Source organism: Protopterus annectens, chromosome 1.part2, assembly GCF_019279795.1.
Source record: "Protopterus annectens isolate FY-2018-M chromosome 1.part2, PAN1.0, whole genome shotgun sequence".
Classification (NCBI taxonomy): Eukaryota; Metazoa; Chordata; order Ceratodontiformes; family Protopteridae; genus Protopterus; species Protopterus annectens.
The window spans coordinates 547,845,849-547,867,302 of record NC_056727.1 but is presented as its reverse complement, the minus strand read 5'-3'; the positions used below and the strand labels follow the sequence as shown (position 1 = coordinate 547,867,302).

The following is a 21,454-nucleotide window of genomic DNA, read 5'->3' as shown; positions in this document are numbered from 1 at the left end:
TGATTTTTCCAGCACTTATTGTGATTTAAAAGCTGTTTTTTTTTCACATATTGTACTTATTTGACTGCCTGCACTTTTAAAAAGTTATTTTTGTTTAAATAAATTGTTTAACTGTTGCAGGCTACACACTAAAGTGTGACAGCCTTTTCTGATCGCTTGTAGTCGTTTAAAGCTGTTTTAAGTGTACTTTTTACTGTTTTTGCCTTATCTTTTCAAAAAAAAAAATGTTCTTGTTTCCTGCCTTTCTAAGCTAGTATAGTCCAGTTTTCAGGCTAGTGCTGAATTCAGGGCTGTGTTACAAGTTTCTAAGTTGCCCATATGTTACTTGGATAGAGGGAAGTTTCTCTGTTCACCTATGAGAGAGGGAAACTTTGAGCAGCCATCTGTCCCTGGAGGACTGGTTCCAGCCCAGAAGTTAGTAGTTTAAAAACCATGTTTGCACAGCTTTGTGCACCGGGCAGCACTGGTTAGCTAGGGTTAAATTATTCTTGGCTCCACTAAGTCTCCTCTTCAGTTTTTCACTTGAAACTAGTCTAACTCTCAACCTAAGCACTCAAAAAGCATCCTACAGTCCAGCACTTGCTCAGACCTAATAGCAAGCACTAATATACCCAGACACTTGACTGCCCAGCAAGGCAAGGCTCTTTAGCCACCCTCACCAACAAAGTGACTAAGCAGCTCACCCTACTATTCAGGCATGACCAAAGAGCAACTTCAGGTGTACTCTCCAGTCCAGCTGGTGAATCTGGGTATCCTGAGGCAATGTTACAACTGCCTCATGTACACAGACAGCCCTCTCCTCCTACCACAAAACACTAACATATGCGAGAGATGCAATTATACAGCCAAACTGGAGTCTAAAATCTCTCCACCCAAGACTGGAACAGACAGTCATGAGGAGAAGGTTAACACTTGCACCACACCTCTAGCCTCACATAGACCTACTAAACCAGCACTGGCAAAAAATACACATAAATACACAAAATCATACTCAGAGGCTCTAAATAAAAACCTGCAAAAGCATCAGAGAGCTCCAAAGCAGACACCCACAAAACCTGCACCTCCCGTCACAAACCAGACAGTACATAAAACACAAAATCAATGTGCCGCACAATCACAGCCCTTAAGGCGAAATAACATACCTAACACACTAGTAATAGGCAACTCAATAGTCAGGCACACTGACGCCCCACTCACTAGGCTGGACAAGGAGAATGTTACTGTTAGCTGCCTATCGGGAGCCAGAATCCGCCATATAACACAAGCACTCAGGTCACTCCAGAACAAGTACAAATATGAGACTGTCATTGTTCATGTTGGTGTGAATGACCTGAAATGTACCTCCCTGGACTACATGAAGAGAGACATGGAAGAGCTCTCGGATCATGTAGCCCAGGCGGGTATGACCTTGACGAGTAGCATCCTGCCCTCACCAAGAATGATACCTCAGTATAAAGAAAAAATTATCAATTTCAACAATTGGCTAAGCTTCTGGTGTCATTCAAAGGGGATCCAGTGTCTGCCAGCCTGGGATGACATGCTGGACAAGCCATGTTACTTCGCAAGAGATAGCTTGCACCTGTCACCCCTTGGCTTTCGAATACTGGCCAAGGCTCTTGCAGCCCCCATAGTGCCTTTTTTAGGCAAGGCTCAAAATTCAAACCCATCACCGTAAACAGCAGAAGTAAAAAAATGAAGGTTATGCTACTCAACGCCGAGTTTAAATCTCAAAATGCATGCGCTCAAAGCACTCCTAAGTATGGAGAATGTCGACATCTGTGCAGTAACTGAAACCTGGTTCAAGGCTCCAGAGAGCACTCCAGCACTACTGGGCTACAACTCATACCACACATTTCGGCCACAGAACACGGACCGAAACACAAAAGGAGGGGGTGTATCCATATTCTTCAAGGATACTCATACCTCCAGGTTAGTGGCACAGCATGATACCTCTGAGATCATCCATGTGCAACTAACATCGGGCAAATCTGCAATGCAAATTGTGGCCTGCTACAGATCAACCTCCATGACCCAGGACCACCACTATGCCTATCTGAAGACACTGGAAAACATGACGGTTCTACCGAACACCCTGATATTGGGTGATTTAAATTACCCTACCATTAACTGGGAAAACTACTTGAGTACAAACTCCCAGGCTCAGCGCTTCCTGGAATTTACCCACACCAAAGCAAATTCCAGGAAGGCAACAGGATAATAAGTTGTTCAAAACTCTGATTTTTATTAAACCAAGAAAGAAAACGTAAGCGCTTTCACGGCAGTAAAACCCCGCTTCATCAGACGTACTTTCAAAATGCATTATTCCTTACTAAATACCTAAAACAATTAAGAAATAGCCTATAGCAAAGTTAAAACAATTAGTCAAGCAATTAACCAAGTAAAATAGTTGTTCAATTAATGTGAATTTAAAAACTAAGATCAAACAACTTATGCTAAAACGCTACATACAGAATGCTCAGTAGAAATACAATTATAGCAACATCACAATGGAAAATAATATAAAAAAATATAAAAACAGAGCCATTAGTTGGTAGAACACAGCAATAACAATATAGATGAATGAACAATTAATTCATTTAACCCTTTTATTTTTTAATATGGGTTTTAAGGGAACCACATCATTAAGCCCAAGCCCTCTGTGTGCACCTAATCTTAAAATCCATTTCCTTTCTAATGTTTCTGTAATATTAACTATATCACCCTTTCTAATATTAACTTCTTGCAACTGTAATACTTGAAACCTAAACTGATGTTTCTCTCCTAGGTGTAGTGTATGTAACCAAGAAATGTATGACAAGGAGCTAACTAAACTAAAGATGAATTTTATGAGAAGAGGTTGTGATGAACTGGAGATTAATAAAATCTATAAACAAGTGAATTCACAGAGAGGAGGCCAAGCGAAACCTTATTTTTCTCATAGACCTAGAAACCCTCAGAATAAAAGTTCTATGACAGCACTAACCAAACTACCTATTATTTTACCTTATGCTATGAATGTGAATAAAAAAGAAGACATCATAGCTCGAAATTGGCATATTTTACTTATAGATGACCTCACAGCAAGCATAGTAGGTAACCAACCCTATTATGTATACAGAAATAAAAAATGTTTAAAACATCAGTTGTGTTACCCTACCACTGTGACAGAAGGTAGTGATATGATGTGGTTAGGTACAAGAAGTGTGGTAAATGTGCACAATGTTCATTTATTGATTAATCGCGATTCTTTAGACACCCTGATACTGGTTATTTGTGGGAGCTAAGAAACTCTAGTACTTGTACATCAAGAAATTTAGTATATGTAGCAACCTGCATGGAATGTTATTCATTCTATGTAGGTAAAACTAATCGCTCACTTCGTGAACGTATTAGGGATCACATATACTGCACAGCTAAAGGACATGTCTACAGTGCTCTAGCAAAACATACACTACACCTAGGAGAGAAACATCAGTTTAGGTTTCAAGTATTACAGTTGCAAGAAGTTAATATTAGAAAGGGTGATATAGTTAATATTACAGAAACATTAGAAAGTAAATGGATTTTAAGATTAGGTGCACACAGAGGGCTTGGGCTTAATGATGCGGTTCCCTTAAAACCTATATTAAAAAATAGAAGGGTTAAATGAATTAATTGTTCATTCATCTATATTGTTATTACTGTGTTCTACCAACTAATGGCTCTGTTTTTATATTATTTTCCATTGTGATGTTGCTATAATTGTATTTCTACTGAGCATTCTATACATAGCGTTTAACATAAGTTGTTTGATCTTAGTTTTTAAATTCACACTAATTGAATAACTATTTTACTTGGTTAATTGCTTGATTAATTGTTTTAACTTTGCTATAGGCTATTTCTTAATTGTTTTAGGTATTTAGTAAGGAATAATGCATTTTGAAAGTACGTCTGATGAAGCGGGTTTTACTGCTGTGAAAGCGCTTACGTTTTCTTTCTTGGTTTAATAAAAACCAGAGTTTTGAACAACTTTTTATCTTGTTGCCTTCCTGGACATTTGCTTTGGTTTTGGGTGTGTTCGTATTTATCTAGTTATTGGATACTTTGCCAAAGTTCCAGTGGTTGTTCTGTGGGAGTTTTTGAGCTTCCTGGAATTTATCAACTCAAATGCCCTGGATCAGCTGGTAAACTCCCCTACCAGAGGCCACAACATATTGGACCTTGTCATCACCAACATGGGTGACAAGTGTTCCGTACCGGAGGTCAACCCGTCACTGGTTAGATCAGACCATAAACTAATCACTCTGGATGTCCACACCCCACCACCACCCCCAACCAAGGAAACCACAGTGAAAAACTTTTCTAAGGCAAACTTCACCTTACTTAAGGCAGAGGTGGTAGGTTTCACAGCCCCCACGCTAAAGGATAACACTGCCCAAGATGCAGAATCATTTACAATTGCACTCTATGAGCACCTACAAGGATGCATGGATTGTGCCATCCCTAGCAAGACCAAGACTCACTCTCCTAAGAGAAGGAAACCAGTCTGGTGGACCCCTGCCATAAACAGGTTATACAACAGAAGGAGGAAACTAGTTCAGAAAAAAAGCAAATGCCAAGAAGGAAAGACATCCCTGATCAGTATCAATAAGAAACTAAGGTACCTCATAAAATCATTCAAGGCTAACTTCAAAAGAAAAATAGCCAAGGATTCGAAAGATAACCACAAAGCCTTCTTTAGCTATGTCAAGAATCTAAGTGGCAACTCGCAGATATGCTCTGAGCTAGTGCAAAATAGCACAAAATATACTGAACCTACTGATATTGCCAACATCCTGGCAGATAGATTCAGTGCAAACTTCACCTCCCTCTCACCTTCAAAAGGGCCCACAACAATACCGGAAAAGTGTAGTGTCCTGGAAATCACAGAAGCACAGGTGAAAACAGCCCTTTCAAAAGCCAAAAACACAGCATCGATGGGGCCAGATGGTGTCCCAGGCTGCGTCTTGCACGAACTACAGAACAAACTAACCCCCCACCTAAACACGCTGTTCAACCTCAGCCTCTCCACAGGCTATGTGCCCATAGAATGGCGCACAGCAACGGTTATTCCACTCCACAAAGGAGGGGCCACAACTGACCCTGGTAACTTTCGCCCCATAAGCCTAACTAGCCTGGTCTGCAAGGCTATAGAGCGCATCATCATGGAACTCATTAACAAAGACATTGGGAACCTCCAAACACTTGTCCTGACACAGTTTGTCTTTTTTAAGGGCAGATCATGCCTACTAAACCTGGTTGACTTCTTCGAGACATTCACCAAGGCCATAGATGAGGGAAAGGTGGTTCACACAGCCTACCTTGATCTCGCCAAGGCGTTCGACACCATTCCTCACTCGGGTATTACAGAAAAACTCACCAGCCTGAACATAAACCCCTACGTCACAAGATGGTTTGCCAACTGGCTTACAGACAGAACTCACACGGTAAGAATAGCGGGCTCCAGGTCCAACTCTAAACCAGTCACAAGTGGTGTCCCGCAAGGCTCGGTTCTGGGACCCCTACTGTTTGGTATATATTTCTCAGAAGTACAGGCAAACACAGGAGGACTATGGCTAACCAAGTTCACCGATGACTGCAAACTGGGAGCCATAATTGACTCTCCAGCTGACACGGACATCCTTCAAAAAGGCCTTACTGAGACAGACACCTGGTGTCAAAGTCATGGCCTCAAGCTAAATGCCAAAAAATGCATAGTCATCCCGTCTGGGAAAAACAAAACACCCACAAATTACCACATAGGCGGCAGCCCCCTTAATACAGAAGAGGTAATAAGAGATCTGGGGACCCAGTAATCTCTCCTTTGACAATCATATTGCCAAAGTAGTTAGGAAATCCTTCTATGTGGCCCATCTAATTACTAAGGGGTTCGCATCTAGAAATAAAGAGGTTATAGTGCCCTTCTACTAGTCACTCATCAGACCCATCACAGAGTACAATGCCTCATTTGGGATGTACATCACAAGACACTTACAACAGCTGGAAAGACCACAAAATCACCTCACCAAGAGGATTACTGGCCTCAAACTTATGTCCTATGCAGCCTGACTGAAAAAACTCCAGCTGTACTCAGTGGCATATCGCTTACTCAGAGGTGATCTCTGCCTGACTTACAAAGCCATGTCCAACTCAGAATTGATGGACATTCTCCACCTAAAGAAATCCAAGTCACTGCGAGCCACGTGCTCTAGTTAGCTAAACCTCGCCACAACAATAAACAGAACATGCTGGCGGGATAGATCTCTTGTCACAGAGACTCCCCATGCTTTGGAACAAAATTCCTAACTACATTAGACAGAGCCCCTCACTAAAACTCTTCAAGAGAAGCCTTGACTAGTGGATGGGTAACAGAAAATACACCCCTGGGATCACATCATTGGCTCTGCTTGACAGAGGCTCAGTTAATTAATCAATGGGGCGGTGAAAGCCGACACATTCTGGCTAGGCTTAAAAATGCCCTCGGGCAGATAGCCTAGTACCTACCTATGAACCTACATATATATTCTTTTGGCTTCTTTTTTTCACCTACTGTTTTAACCATTGAGCCACCCCCCTGCACTTGATCTATACCCCATTTAATCACAGAGAAGCAATAGCCCTCCTATGGGCCAAACATTCCACTTAGGGTATTTTTTTTTTTTGGGTGGGGTCTAAACATTAGTCCCTAACCTCCCTGTGCATGACCAGCAAGTCATCCCACTGTTCAGAGAGCAATGGACGTCACAGACGATGTGTTGTTTGCTTCTCCAAACAATGTTTCCCCTCAAGACTGCCCTGCTCTCTGGTCTTCAACAACAGGTCTATCACAGAACCAAGGATCCCTGAAATGCACCCGTACCATCCCTTCAAGATCAGTGAGCCAATTAAGTAATGTCACTCCTCCAGACTCTCTGCCCGCTCCTATAGATACCTGATCCACTAATCAAAGTCAGGTTACCTGGGTCACAGTTAGGGATTTATCCATCAATGCCAACGGAGCTGACCACATATAATTACTGTTAAGCAAGATAAGAGAAGGAAGGGCTATGCTGTCACAGGTGTGTAAAATGGTTACTAGAGGAATAATCCATCAGAAATGCTTTAAGTTTGTTGTACAACTCATGAAGGGCTTAACTGCTCTTAATGTCAGGTGATGTGTCATGCCACATTTGAGAGGCAAGGAGTAAAAATGCACAGTCATACAGTGCAAAAGAATTATGTGGTTTATGGAACAGTTGAGTTACAATGGTGTGAGGATAAAGACAGTACAGTTAGATTGCAGTATTTGGTTTTGAGGTCAGCTGTAAAAAAACAAAAATGCTGACTGATTTTATGTAAGAGTAAAAAATGATATGATCTCAATGTTCTTTAACCAGGTGAAATCTGGCACAAGAAAGGGAGGTTTATATAATGTGGGTTTGGAAAAGGAGGATGAATCAACATATGCTATTTGAGAGGATATGAGGATTCTTCTGATTCTAAATAAGAGAATATGATAGAAGAGGAAGCCTGAACGATGTCTCCTACTGCCTCACATGGTTCTGCAAAACAGCAATGGGACATTTTACAGCATTAGAATAAACCATGGTTGATCTTGTCCTTAAGGTAGCTAATGTGTGCAGTTATACTGAATGAAGGTTTGAGAAACAGACAAAAATAAATGAAACTGGCAAAAGTCTCAATACACTTACTTTGGTAGGGCAGGAAAGAAGATAGAAAAAGGTGTAGTGCACTCTAGAAGTGGTGTCAATGACAATGACTTTGCTCCAGTTAGGGACAAATTGTTTTGAGTCAAAAACACATGATGAGTGCTTCTGGATCAAGTAGCAGCTCATTTCTAATAAAATGAGAGACTAAAAATGACAGTCATCTGTATATAGAACTTTGTCAGAGGCAATGATCTAAGGGGCAAGAGTAGATAAAGTGCCTGAAAAAGACAAGGTGAAGGACAGATTCTTGTGGTACACCTGAGAGAAGAGGTGCAATACAAGATGGGTTAGGTTGATGTTTAATAAGGAAGGAAAAAACAGCCTGTGACACAGATACAGAACCATCCTACGCTGGAAGGACAATGAAGCAAAACTGAGGCAACAGATGAGTAAAGAATGGTGAGCAAGACAGAAGACCTTGATTAGGTTGACAGCTAAACTGACGTAGCCAAATGTCACAGAAATCAGAACAGAGTCAGATTAAGTTCCTGGTTAGTAACCTATATTTGGCCAAGTAATCAAAGTTTGTTTACAGATGAGCTTTCTTTACCAGCTTGGCAGGGAAAGGAATTAAGAGACCTGGCCTAAAGTCAGTACAATACTTTGAGTGATTTTGTTTTTGAGAAAAATATCTCTACACAGTGCCAGAAAATACAATGGGATACTGACAAATTAAACAGAGATCAGATCTGTTGAAGAAAGAGATCTTTACGGAGTTTAATAAACCAACGGAAGAAAGTACAGTTGTGTACACTTACCATAAATGTAGATGTTTGAGTGTACTCATTGTTGCAGTCATCACACTTGGGTTATCTGTCTGCAGGTAGCCCTCAGTCAGCCCGAATACCAAAGACGTAGTATTTCTGTGTCGGATGCTGTTGCTCCAGGACTGACACCAGGTCATCAGGGGTATAAAAACAGGCAGCCGGCACCATTACATCAATTTTTCTTGCCCAAAATGTCAGGAGCCCCCCAAATAGGGAGCTAAGTTATGGTGGGGGGAAACACCACCAGTAAAAAGTAAATACCAATACCAATACCCCTGAAAGGGGTGAGTAAAAGGCATAGAGAGGAGAGAGACAGAGATAAACCAGGGGGCTGGAGGGAGGGAGGGAAACCAGGACTGCAACAGTGAATACACTCAAACATCTACATTTATGGTAAGTGTACACAACTGTACTATGTTCTTCATGTTTCACTGTTGCAGTCATCACACTTGGGTAGATTCCCAAAGCTGAAGAAGGGTGGAGCCAGCCAAGAAGAGTTAGGGCTGGCTAGAATGCCTTGCAGGTCTGCTGTTGCAAAACCTGCCCTGGATTTGGAAAACATAGGCAGGTGGTAATGCTTGGTGAAGGTGTGTACAGAACTCCAGGTAGCAGCTTCCAGGATGTCCCTGGTAGGGACTCCCCTGAGAAATGTTGTAGAGGTAGATGTTGCCCTACTGGAATGTGTTCTGACCCCCTGAGGGGATGGTTTCCCATGGTGCTTGTAGCAGAAATGGATGCAATGTGCTATCCATTTGGAAATTGTTTGTTTTGAAATGGCCTTGCCCTCTGCCCCTGCTGCAAAGCTGAATAGTAACTGATCAGATTTTCTGAAGGGCTTAGTCCTATCAAGGTAGAATCTGAGTCGTCTGTGCACGTCCAATGAGTGCAGGATCCTTTTCCCTTTATTTTGAGGATTAGGGAAGAAGGTTGGCAAATGGATGGGTTGGTTGAGAGCGACAATGGACACCATTTTAGGCATAATGGAAGGGTTAGTCCTGAGGAAAACTCTGTCAGCATGGAAAATAATGAAGGGTTCCACAGCCGTAAGTGCTGGTAGCTCAGACACTCTTCTAGCTGAAGTGATGGCCAGAAGCAAAGCTGTTTTCCAAGAGAGGAATTTTAACTCTGCTGACGCTGCAGGTTCAAAGGGCAGAATTGTGAGCTTTACCAGTACAAAATTAAGGTGGGGTGGGTGCTCTCCTTGGCAGCCTTAAGTTGTTTGCCCCTCTCAGGAACTGTTTGATAAGAGGGTGCGAGAAGAGAGGTGGCTCAGTGTTGTAATGAGCCGAAATGGCTGAGGCATGTATCTTAATGGAGAAGGACAGGCCTTTGTGGAGTAGATCTGCTAGGTAATTCAGGATTAGAGGCAGGGAGGGCAGAGCTCTGTCCTGACCCTTTAGATTGAATTCAGGAGCAGTACCTTTTCCACTTATCAGCACAGGATTTTCTTGTACTGGGTCTTCTGGCTTCAACAATGACTTCCAGCACCTGCTTGCTTAGGGTTGCTGGGGGAAGAATTCAAGGAATAAGCGAGGCTGCAAAATTTAGGGTTTGCAGTTGCGGATGCAAAATCTGTCTCTCCTGCTGAGAGAGCAGGGTTGGATTCTGGTGTAGGTGCCAGGGTGGCACCGGTGACAGGCTGCGCAGGAGTGGGTACCAGTGCTGGCGTGGCCAGTCCGGGGCAATCAGAATTGCCCTTGGCTGTCCTGTCTTATTTTGAGTAATACTCTTGGGAGAAGGGGCAGAGGCGGAAAGGCATAGATTGAGAGATTTACCCACTGAAATGATAGAGCATCCACTTTTCAGGCCCTGCTGTATGGATTCCTGGTGCAGAATTTGCTGAGCTGGTGGTTGCAGGGGGAGGTAAGAAGATCCACCTCTGGGGTCCCCCATTTCTTTATCAGAAGGTTTAAGGTGCTGGGCTGTAATTGTCACTCGTGTGGGTCTAGGAGATTTCTGCTTAAGTCATCTGCCAGTGAGTTTTGTTTGCCTGGCAGGAACTCAGCTTGCAGATGGACTTGCACGTCCAAGGAAGTGTTCCACAGGGCCATGGCTAACCCTGCAGAGAGGGCCCCCCCCCGCTTGTTGATGTACCACATAACTATAGTGTTTGTCTGATTTTATTAGCAGTTGTCCTGTACAGAGTAGGGGATCTGAAAGTTGTCAGGATGTGCTGCACAGCTAGCATCTCTTTTTGGTTGATGTACAAATGAATTTGACTTGGGCTCTAGTGCCTCTGAATGCATTTGCCGTCCATGTGTGCTCCCCATGCATAGTCTGATGCGCCTGTAGTTAGGGTCTGGACGGTATGGGGTTGAGTAAAGGGCAGTCCCTTGTTGTGGTTGCATGTTGCTGCCCACCAAAGAAACTCTGTCCTTTGACAGGGTATGATAGGAGTGACGGTTTCCAGGTCCTGAGAATGTTGGCACCAAAGACTTTTTAAGTACCACTGAAGTTTCCTCATATGCAGTCTGGCATATGGCATTACTAGGATGCATGAGGCCATAAATCCTAGGGCCTGCACAATTTTCCTTGTGGATAGCTGGGTTCCATTTGAATGAAATAGTCTGTCAGAAAAGCTTGTTTTTCTGAAGTGAGGAATGCCTTCTGGGATGCTGTGTCCAAGCTTGCTCCCAGGAATACAATCTTTTGACTGGGCACTAGTTTTGATTTCTTTTCGTTGATGGTGTACCCCAGGGATGAGAGAAATTTTTTTTTTTACAAATGTCAAAATGTCAGGTGCTGCAACAGCAATTCCCGACTGTCTGCTTGCATGAGGCAGTCGTCCAAGTATGGGTAAATTTGGATATTTCTCTGCCTGCAGTAAGCAGTGGCTGGAGCCAGGCATTTTGTGAGTACTCTGGGGAGCAATGGATAAGCCAAAGAGAAGTGCACAGAACTGATAATGCATAGATCCGGCCCTGAACCGTAGATATTTTCTGCATGACTCCCTTACAGGGATGTGCAAATAGACTTCTTTTAAGTCTAGGGTGACTAACCAGGCACCCTTGGCTAGAATAGGTAGAAGCTGTTGCAGGGTGAGCATTCTGAATTTTGGTACACCAGGAAGGTGTTGATAATTGAAAGATCCAGGATTGGGCACCAAGAGCCCTCTTTACTGGGTACCAGGAAAAGTCTGGAATAGAATCCTTTACCTATCTGTTCCGCCAGAACCGGTCGAATAGCCCTGATAGAGAGCAGGGATATGACTTGGTTTTGTGCCTCTGCCCACTGTTTGGAGAAAGGTCTGGGAACCCTTTTGGCATTAGAGAGTGGAAGTAGAATTTGTACCGCTGGGATACAATGTTGAGGACCCATCAGTCTTTGGTGATGGACATCCAGTTTTTTGCATGAAGGGCAAGTTTTCCTTCTAGGGGCACAAGCAGTTGGGCAGAGGTGGGGAGTGGAGAAGAGAAGTAATTGTGAGTTCTTTCCGTAAGGAGGTGGCTTATCACTCCCTGCTTTGGGGGTGGGGGCACTCAATTCCTTAGATCTCTGCATACCTTGAGACTGTAGTCTGGGTGGTCCGTTTCCCCTGGGTCTAGATTGAGATGGCCTGGAGGGGGCTGGAAAGGACCAATGTTTTGAGGAGCAATGCCTACTGGATCTGGGAGGTTGCACTTGTAAGAATTCTTTAACCATCTGCATAGATTTAGCTTTTTCTTCCATCTTTTTAAGAACCTCTTCTGCTTTGGTGCCAAACAGATTGTCCTTGTTCAAAGGAGCATCTAATAACTTTGATTTGACATGGTCTGGTAAGGTCTGTTCCTTAAGCCAAGCATGCCTTCTCAGTACAGAACAAGTGATTGCTGCCCTGCGAAATGCTTCTAGGGCATCAAAGCCACACTGCAATGTATGCTTGCTGACTTGGCTTGCAGAATGCATAAGCTCCTGCAGTTCTTTATTTTCTGCAGTCTGTAAAGGTTGCTACTTTTTGCTTAATAAGTTCCATAATATGTTGCTGGTACTTCAGCATGTGAAACTGACAATTCAAAGCCCTAATGGTGAGAGTTGCAGAGGTATATACTTTCTTACCCCATCTGTCCAAAGCCCTGGAATCCCTGTCTGAAGGGGTGGGATTCTTAGCTGTAGTTGCCTTGATACCTTTAGGCCCCTGGGAAATGATGTCTGTGTCAGCAGAATGATTTTTGAAAAGGAATTTGTGAGAGTCAGGTACTCTGTAGTACCTGTCTGGTTTCCTAGGAGCAGGGGGTAAAGTATCAGGAGTAAGACTGGATTCCATAAAAACATCAACAACTTCCAGGACTGGGGGTACTGCTACAGGCCTATGTTGTGGCAAATCTAGAAATTCTCTGAGTCTCTTTTTGGACTGAGGATAGTCTTGGCATTCCCAATGGAAATGATCTCTTAAAGTATGGAAGGTTTCACCAAAAGAAAAGTCCTCTGGAGGAGAGGCAGAGGGAATGGATTCCTCTGCATCTGAATCCTGATAAGCAGATAAGGGCATGTCTTCATAATCAGATACCTCAGAGTCATCGGTCTCTTGGTCTGTTGAAGCTGCTGGGGACTGGTCTCTTTTTCTCTTAGCAGGGGAAGCTGCCTTCCCCTAATCAGCATAACAAGGTCTACTGCCATTCTAAGCATTTGATGTTGTGGCAAGGGAGCAGGTGTATGCACTTTGGTTGTTGGTTTTCTAGGCACAGCGCATACGCTTGGACTTAGAAACTCAGGTCTTAGACAGAACTGAAGTAGCTGGTTTCTGCCGAACATCGGTAGTGTGAAGAACTTCCTCAGAAGACGGTGCCTGCTCAGGACCCATCCAAGGTAGAGAGACATCTGCAGGTTCCATAGTCCAAGAAGAGTCTCGCGGCATACCGGACTCCGAACGGGTCTCAGTAGAGGCCTGAGAATCCACTGAAGCAGGCAATCAGGGCTGCGAAAGCGCCTCACTGAGTACCGGCGAACTGGCGACTAGCTTAACAGAAGCGTTGGCAGCTTTGGAACTGTGTGGTCTGTCTCTGTCTTTATCCTTACTTTTTTTGTAATATTGGTAGTCGGATGGCTTACCAAAGCTATTTCGGAATACGGAGATTGAGAACGAAAGTATTTAGCTACAATAAGGCCCCGACAATGAATGGTTCGGGCGTTGAACAAGGCACAAAACCAACAGCGAGGTACGTCATGGTCTGGGCCTAAACAAGTGACGTAGTAAGAATGAAAATCTTGGTGTGGTATTTGCTTTCCACAGGCAAGACAATTGTTAATCTTTTCTGACATCGGTTAGAGCAAGAAAAAAGGATTCCCAACGGGGTACTTAGCTTTAGAAGACTTCAGGATGATTAAATTCATAAACGAAAACTTAGGTAGCGGCCGACCGGCACCCGTGCGAACTGCTTCTGCTTCAGGCTCCTCAGTAAGAAAGACTGATGCAATGGTGTTGGCTGCCTGTTTTTATACCCCTGACGACCTGACATCAGTCCTGGAGCGACAGCATCCGACTCAGAAACACTAAGTCTCTGGTATTCGGGCCGAATGAGGGCTACCTGCAGGCAGATAACCCAAGTGTGATGACCGCAATAGTGAAACACAAAGAACATCTTACCATAGCAGTAGATGTTCGAATGATCATTGATGCAGCAGTAGTCTCAGCTATACTGGTTATATCCTGCCACGCGTATAACAACCAGAAAGCTTCCAAAGCGCTTTAGGGTACCTTCCACATGCCTAAACTATTAGGCAGCTCAAGCTGACTGACTATAAGACAAGTCAGGGCACAAAGCCCTACAGAGCTTTACTTCTGCTGAAAAGTACGAGGGTCTGAGGCTTTCAAGGCTAGATGGTTGGCTTGTGATTTACTTTGCTAGGCAGATAAGTTGCCTTTGGGGGAAATGCACATTTTCTGTATTTTGTTGACGTTTTATTACTTTCATCTCCAGGAAAGTTATTTAAAAGCTAGGAGTGTTGTGTTTTACACAGTCTTGAGACCGTAACATACTTTTAAATGGAGTGCTCATTTTTTTCTCAGTTTAAAATTAGCATAAAGTAGCTGAAAAAAAGAAGTTATGTACTCACCATAACGTTCCGAGTAGTTATACTTCATCTTCTGCAACCTGTGGGTATTCGGATCCGAGCTGGCAACATTTACCAAGCATCTGCTCCAAGCTCCTCCCCTTACCCATAATCCCTCACATCTCCTACCTTCCCTCAGATTGAGTTTGCCACTATCCAAACTATCAGCAACTCAATAACAGCACTAACCTAGAACAGGTTCGGGGAAGGAGGGCGGGAAAGTTGCAGAAAATGAAGTACAACTACTCAGACGGAACGTTATGGTGAGTACATAACTTCTTTATCTGAAGTAGTTAACTTCATTTATCTGCAACCTGTGGGACAGAGTCCCCAGCTACCAAAACTCCTGGGAGGCCCTCATGGAAGGATATTCCTGAGCACCGCAGAGCCAGAGGATGATCTCTCTCTAGAGATCAAATCCAACTTATAATGAGAAATAAATGTATGTGACCTCGACCAGGTCGCTGCTGCACAGACATCATCCAGTGAAACCCTAGACCAAAAAGCAGCAGAAGTTGCCATAGATCTGGTAGAATGAGCTTTAACAGGGCCAGGTGGGGACAGACCTTTATCATTATAGACTCGCAGTATACATTGTGTAATCCATCTAGCTAAGGAGACCTTGGAAATGGCTTTGCTCAAACAGGATCTAGAAAAGGACATGAATAACTGGTCAGACTTACGAAAGGGTTTAGTCCTATGTAAATACAAATGAAGCTGTCTATGAACATCTAGCAAATGCAGTTTATATTCATCCTTGTTCTGAAAATTTGGAAAGAAAACAGGCAGATTAATCATCTGGTTAATATTAATATTCAGAGGCAACCTTCGGTAAGAAAGAAGGGTTTGTGTGGAGCAAAACCCTGTCTTTATGAAGATCAAGTAAAGGGGCATGGCAGACACAGCTTGGATCTCAGAAACCCTTCTGGCCGAAGTAATGGCCACCAGGAAAGCTGTCTTCCAGGATAAAAATTTCACATTTACTGACGCTGCTGGTTCGAAGGGGGAGCAACCAATGCCTGCAGAACTACGGTAAGGTCCCAAGGAGGGACTGAATCTTAACCGGGGGGGGGGGGGTGTGTAAAAGAAAGGTGCCTTTCAGGAAAGCTTTACACAGTCTCAAAGAGGCCAGAGCATACATATTTTTGCTGACATGAAAATTAGAGATGGATGCCAGTTGTACTTTTACTGTAGAGGAACTAGCCCCTTGTTGGAAAATATTGGACAAAAACTCCAACACTGCAGGAACCGGGGCTGTAAAGGGATCTAGGTTCCTCTGAGAAGCCCAAATAGAGAAGTGTTTCCATTTGTTGTGTCAAACCTTCCTAGTGGAAGCTTTTTGGGATGTCACCAAAATAGTCTTTACTGAAGATGACAGACCAGGAGTCCTAGCAATCAGGGGAACTGGAGCAATCAAGCCGTCAGCTTGAGGCTGTCCAGATCGGGCGGACAGATGCCCGAGGGATGAGAGATAAGATCCGGGCAAGGATCCATAATCTGAGAAGGAGGTAGAACATGAGACCAGAGGAAGGGGAACCACACCTGACGAGGTCAGAACGGGGTAATGAGGATCAATTTGCACCCCAGTCGGTAAGCTTTCTGAAGAAACTTCGGAATGAGAGGTAACAGGGGGGTAAGCATACAGCAACCTGGGAGGCCAAGCATGGACGAGAGCGTCTTTGAAGGAGTTCCCTGGTGAGGGGATCAGAGTGAAGAACTCGCTGCACTTCGCGTTGGAAGGAGATGCGAAGAGATCGCAGCAAGGCTGACCCCACGCAAGGAAGATCTCCTCCGCTATTGACTGTTTCAGAAACCACTCGTATGGCATTAGAATAGCCCGACTCCGCCTGTCCGCTAAAATGTCGGCGCATCCTGGGATGTGCGTTGCAATCAGAAACAGACTGGTGGAGATCGCCCACTCCCACACTCTCATGGCCTTGCGACAGAGACGGTAAGATCTGGTTCCTCCTTGTTTGTTGATGTACCAGACAACAGACATCTTTTCTGACTGAACTGCAATCTGCCCCAAAGGAAGAACAGCATGAAAGGCTTGCAACGCTAAAATCACTGCCCTCATCTCCAGAACACTGATATGCAACCTGGTCTCGGTCTGGGACCACGTGCCTTGGACCGTCCTCCCCAAATACTGCCTCCCAACCCAAGCTGGGAGGCGTCCGTGATCACTGTGGCTTGGGCTGTGGGTGTTATGAAGGGACAACCTGCCAAGATTTCTGGCGATTGGAGCCACAAGAAGAGAGACATCTTGCAGGCTCTGCTGATTCTTATTGGATAGTCCATGGGGAGGTCTAACAAAGACCACTGAACTGCCAAAGTCCACTAAAGCACCCGCATGTGAAGGCGTGTACAGGGAAGGATTGAGATTGCTGCGGCCATGGAGCCTAGTGCTCGGAGAACATTGCTCGCCGAGGATCACTGACACATGAGCCCCAAAGTCCTGGACTCTGTCCAGTTTGAGAAAGACTTGCAATAGTAGAGTGTCCAGCCGTGCCCCTATAAATTCAAAGGTCTGTGTTGGGTTCAAGCGGGACTTGGAGATGTTGATGGTAATTCCTAGGTTGACTGCAAGATGCAGGAAGGAGTATCTGTCCATGCAAAGTAGACGCTTGGTGGCAGCAGTGAGGAGCCAATTGTCTAGGTAAGGAAACACCTGAATACCCTGAAGCCTCAGGTGAACTGCTACGACTGCCATAACATTGGTAAACACCCTGGGGGCTGTGGTAAGACCAAAGGGGAGAGCTCTGAATTGGAAATGATTGGCTCCCAGCTGGAAGCGAAGGAATTCCCTGGAGCTTCTGCACATTTTGATATGGTAGTAAGCATCCTGGAGGTCTATAGAGCACATCCAGTCGCATTCTCAGAGGTAAAGTAGAATGGACTGCAAGGTGGCAATCTGGAATTTCTGCTTGGCTACGGTCAGGTTCAGGTTGACAGGTCCAATGTGGGTCTGAAGTCCCCTATCTTTTTTGGCACTAAAAAGAACCTGGAGTAAATGCCTAATCCGGACTGATCTGGGGGGACTGGTTCGAAGGCCAGATTGCGAAGCAGCTTTGAAATTTCTTGCACTGCCGCCTCCCTTTGAGTGGATGGAACATCCTGGAGGCGCTTTGGTTGGATGGGTGGGGCAACGAATAGGATGGAGTAGCCTCTGGATATTATTTGTAGCACCCAACGGTCCATCGTAATGGACTCCCAAGCCATTAGGTGCAATGACAATCTTCCCCTGACTGTCTCCAGAGTAGGACAGTTGGGCAACTCCCTCAGGGTTGCTGTGTGGGCCTGTCCGAGAGGGTCTCCCTAGACCCAAAGTTCCTCGGCCCACCTCTGCCTCGGGGGCGGCGTCTGTCTTGTCCCCCTCTGCCTCTAGGGGACGAAGTGTCCTGAGAGTCCCAGGAAAACTGAGAGTTTCAGAACCACATCTTCTTTTGCCCTCTCTGATTCCTAGAAAAGGATCTTTGGGGGCTAAAGAAGCAGACTCCGACAGCAGACAGAGTCTTCCCGTCTTTCTTGCTCTGGACCAGAGTGTCACGTACTGTCTTCCTGAACAGGGAAGAACCATCAAAGGGAGCATTTATGAATGATGCCTTGAAGGGGTCCACGAATTGACATAGCCTGAGCCAAGCGTGTCGCCTCATAGCTGCCCTGGTCTCTTTCCGTGGCATGGGAAAGAAGACGCATGGACGTGTTCGAAACAGACCTTAGAGTTGACATTTTTGCTGAGAACAACCGCTTGTCCTCTGGCGACAGACTCTGGGGGTGACACAGCAAATTCCCTAACTACGTCTCGCTGAAGTCGTATGATGTGTGCCAAATAATTCAGCGCTCGTATAGAAAACGTCACTGAAGTAAAAACTCGCTTCCCAAATCAATCCACTGCCCTAGACTCCTTGTCCAGAGGATGGACCAAATAACTTTCCTGTGCCAGTTCTCTCTTGGTGGCAGCTACAACCACCATATCATCCACTGGGGATCCCTTGTACCAGGCCTGTCTGTGGGAGGAGAGAGGATCCTGTCCGGGAGTTTGGGTATTGGCTCTATGGTGTCAGGCTTCTTCCATGCCCGCGTGGTAATGAGATCCGTAATGAGATCCACTAAGGGATCTGCAGGAGGGAACACCCAGGATGTAGATGGGCCTGTGCCAAAGGCCTCCAGGAATACTGACTCATCCATAGAGGGTTTTGGGCTGACCAACCTCCCCTCTGGCAGAGGATCTCCATGATGTCTCCAAAGGAGACATCCTCAGGAGGTGACCTGGGGGAACTCTCACCTTCATCCAAGTCAGTAACTTCTGTGAGGGACTCAGGGGAGTCCATGTGCCTCCTCTTACATGACTGCTTATAGGGACCCTCTTCAGTGGGACTTTCTAAGGAGGGCTCATAAGTCACAGGGGGTTCCACAATGGGATCTACCTGGGGGTCCTCTAGCATGGGCAGTCCCTGGGACAAGCTGATGGGAGTCATGACCAAATCCACGGGAGCCTGGCTGGAGTTAAAGGTGATGGGCTGGGGTCTCAAACCTTGGGAGAGAACCCTCTCCACCACGTCGAAAACCGAAGGAGAGCACACCTCCTTAGCAACCAACAAGGAGGAAGCTCTCCCCGGCTAAGCCGTGAGGATCGGGGCCGAGGCCAAGGTAGCCGGGGTTCCGAAGGAACGGCTCAGATCCGACAAAGTCAGAGCCGAAGACACCTCCATTCCCTCAGATCCGACTCCCCATTCTCGGCCCTGAAGGTTGCTCGGATCCGAACAGGTCTGATCCGAGGAACTCAAGGTAATCAGCGGCGTTGAGGTTGGAGGAACTGTCGGTGCCGAACCCCCAGCTCAGAGGATCCTCGGATCCATAAACCCCAAAACCACAGGTCGGATCGGGGAAGGAGAGACTGGATGGAAGAAGGGCATAGAGGTCCTCTCCCCAGCCGGGGAGGGGCCTGGCATGACTCCCATTTGGATTTGGGTCCAAATGATCCTCCGCATCATCCTGTCCATGTCTAGCTCCGACAGACTCAGAGTTGACCGTGAGGAGGCGACTGACTCGGATCTGGCTGGTCTATGAGACGACCTCGAAGAAGGCCTCTGGTCCGATGGCTCAGTTGGCTCCGGGGAGAACCTCGGGAAGTGGAGCTGAGGAGAGGTAGTCCTGACAACTTTTGTAGGCGGGCTAGGAAAGGGCTCCCGCTCTGGAAACCGCTTGCAGTGCCTTTCCCCTCTCTTGTCCTGTTTGCCTTTACTTTTAGTCCCCACCTCAGAAGGCTTAGAGGAAGGTTGAGTCCCAGCCTGGGGGGGGGGGGGTTGATCGGCTACAGGAGCCGAAGTTCAGTTTGCTGTGTCCAAGGCAGAAACTGGTAGCTGGCCCTTAGTTACCAGCTTTTCCTTGGAAAGCAGGTGTCTAAGAGAGGGAGAGTGTATGTGTAGGGAGCTGAGTGCTGATGAAAGGGATAAAACAGTAAATTTAGCTTTGAAGTCTTTGGCTGAGTAGCATGTACTAATGTAGAGGATGCTTATTTAATGAGGGTACTATTGAGTTTAGGCTACATTTTTAGTATTTTACAGAAAGCTTGGGTTGATGTTGTTTCTTTTTCCAACTTTTATTTGCTCTTTCATTACAACTCAAGAGTTAGAGAAGTATTGTTGCATTCCTATTTTATAATGCAAAACAGAAAAGTATTTAAACTGATGGTCAAAAGACACACTTGTTAAGATAAAAAATGCAAAAATAAGTTCTTGCAAGTAGTTCATTTTTGAGTACACAGATATAACAGGGCAGAGAAAAGGGGAGGAAACTTTAGTCCCCCCTAGAAAAAGTTAAAAGGCAGTGTTCACAGAGATTAGGAGGTAGTTTAGTTGAGCTGTTTCAAGTTACTTCATTTAGCATACAGTGATTGTTAGAGTGATGATTCAGCCTGGTAACTTCACAAAGAAAAGCGATAAGGCTGCTTAGGGAACTAAAATGTTCTTGTCTGTCAATGCTTAGTAAGTCAACATTCAGATCACCCAGCAGGAGAAAGTACAAAATGTTGGAGAACTGTGGAGTTCAAGCTTACAGCAAGTTACTGAAGTTAGTGGAGTTACAGAGGGATAGCAATTTTGCAGATAAATGAGTAAGGAGATCAACGATGAGCCACTTATCTCTGTCATCATCACTGTCAGAGAAGGAGATGAAAACCCAATAAATGACGTCTGAGGAGGAAGAGGAGGAGACAGCCATTGCCTGCAAGCCTCTTTTCTCTCTTCACCACTATTGTCTGACAATCATCAGCACCCTCCCAACAAATTGGCTCATTTGTTAGCCATCGGGGTAGTTTGAGGGTTTTTTTTTGGTTCCCTCACACCTCATATCTTTACTAGCCAGCCCCCAGTACCCAATGTCCACGCCGGGTCTACCAGCTACTCTCCAACCATCCTAATAGTTGCTTTGTTTTGCAAGGGCTAGTTGTGGATTCTGAGGGTGTCCTTGGGACTTCGCTTGCTTGCGCTTCCATTTGGGGGAGGGGATTTATGACCTACCAACTCCCTTTCTCCACTCCCCAACTTTGTTGCTTACATCTGAGGGTAACTCCCCTCTATGGACCATGCTACCCCTTACGGAATGTATCAGTGAGCGCTCTCCCACCTTGGATGGGAACACCCATCCCCTTCCTGGCAGCTCCATCAGTTGCTTGAGCCACTAAATGAACCCTGGTTGACTAGGCCACAGTCACTGCAGCTTTTTTTTTTTTTCTTATGCCTTATGAATTCCCCACACATGTTCAGTTAATGGAGCAGAAGGGAGAAATGCAATAAACTAAATATGCAGGTCTTTCAAGTCCACAGAAGATGTTGCCAGCAAGCAATCTACCTGAGAGTGGCCTTTCATTTCTCTCCCTCCATGTCTAGCTCCTATAGTGCTGGAGTCACTATCCTAACCCCAGCTGTC

General features: G+C 45.2%; 1 protein-coding gene across 5 annotated transcripts in view; it reads right to left on the bottom strand.

The window, feature by feature from the left end:
- Positions 1–21,454, bottom strand: part of MAP4K3 (mitogen-activated protein kinase kinase kinase kinase 3) — a 2,472,041-nt gene that overhangs the window by 1,196,750 nt on the left and 1,253,837 nt on the right. The window lies entirely within an intron of this gene.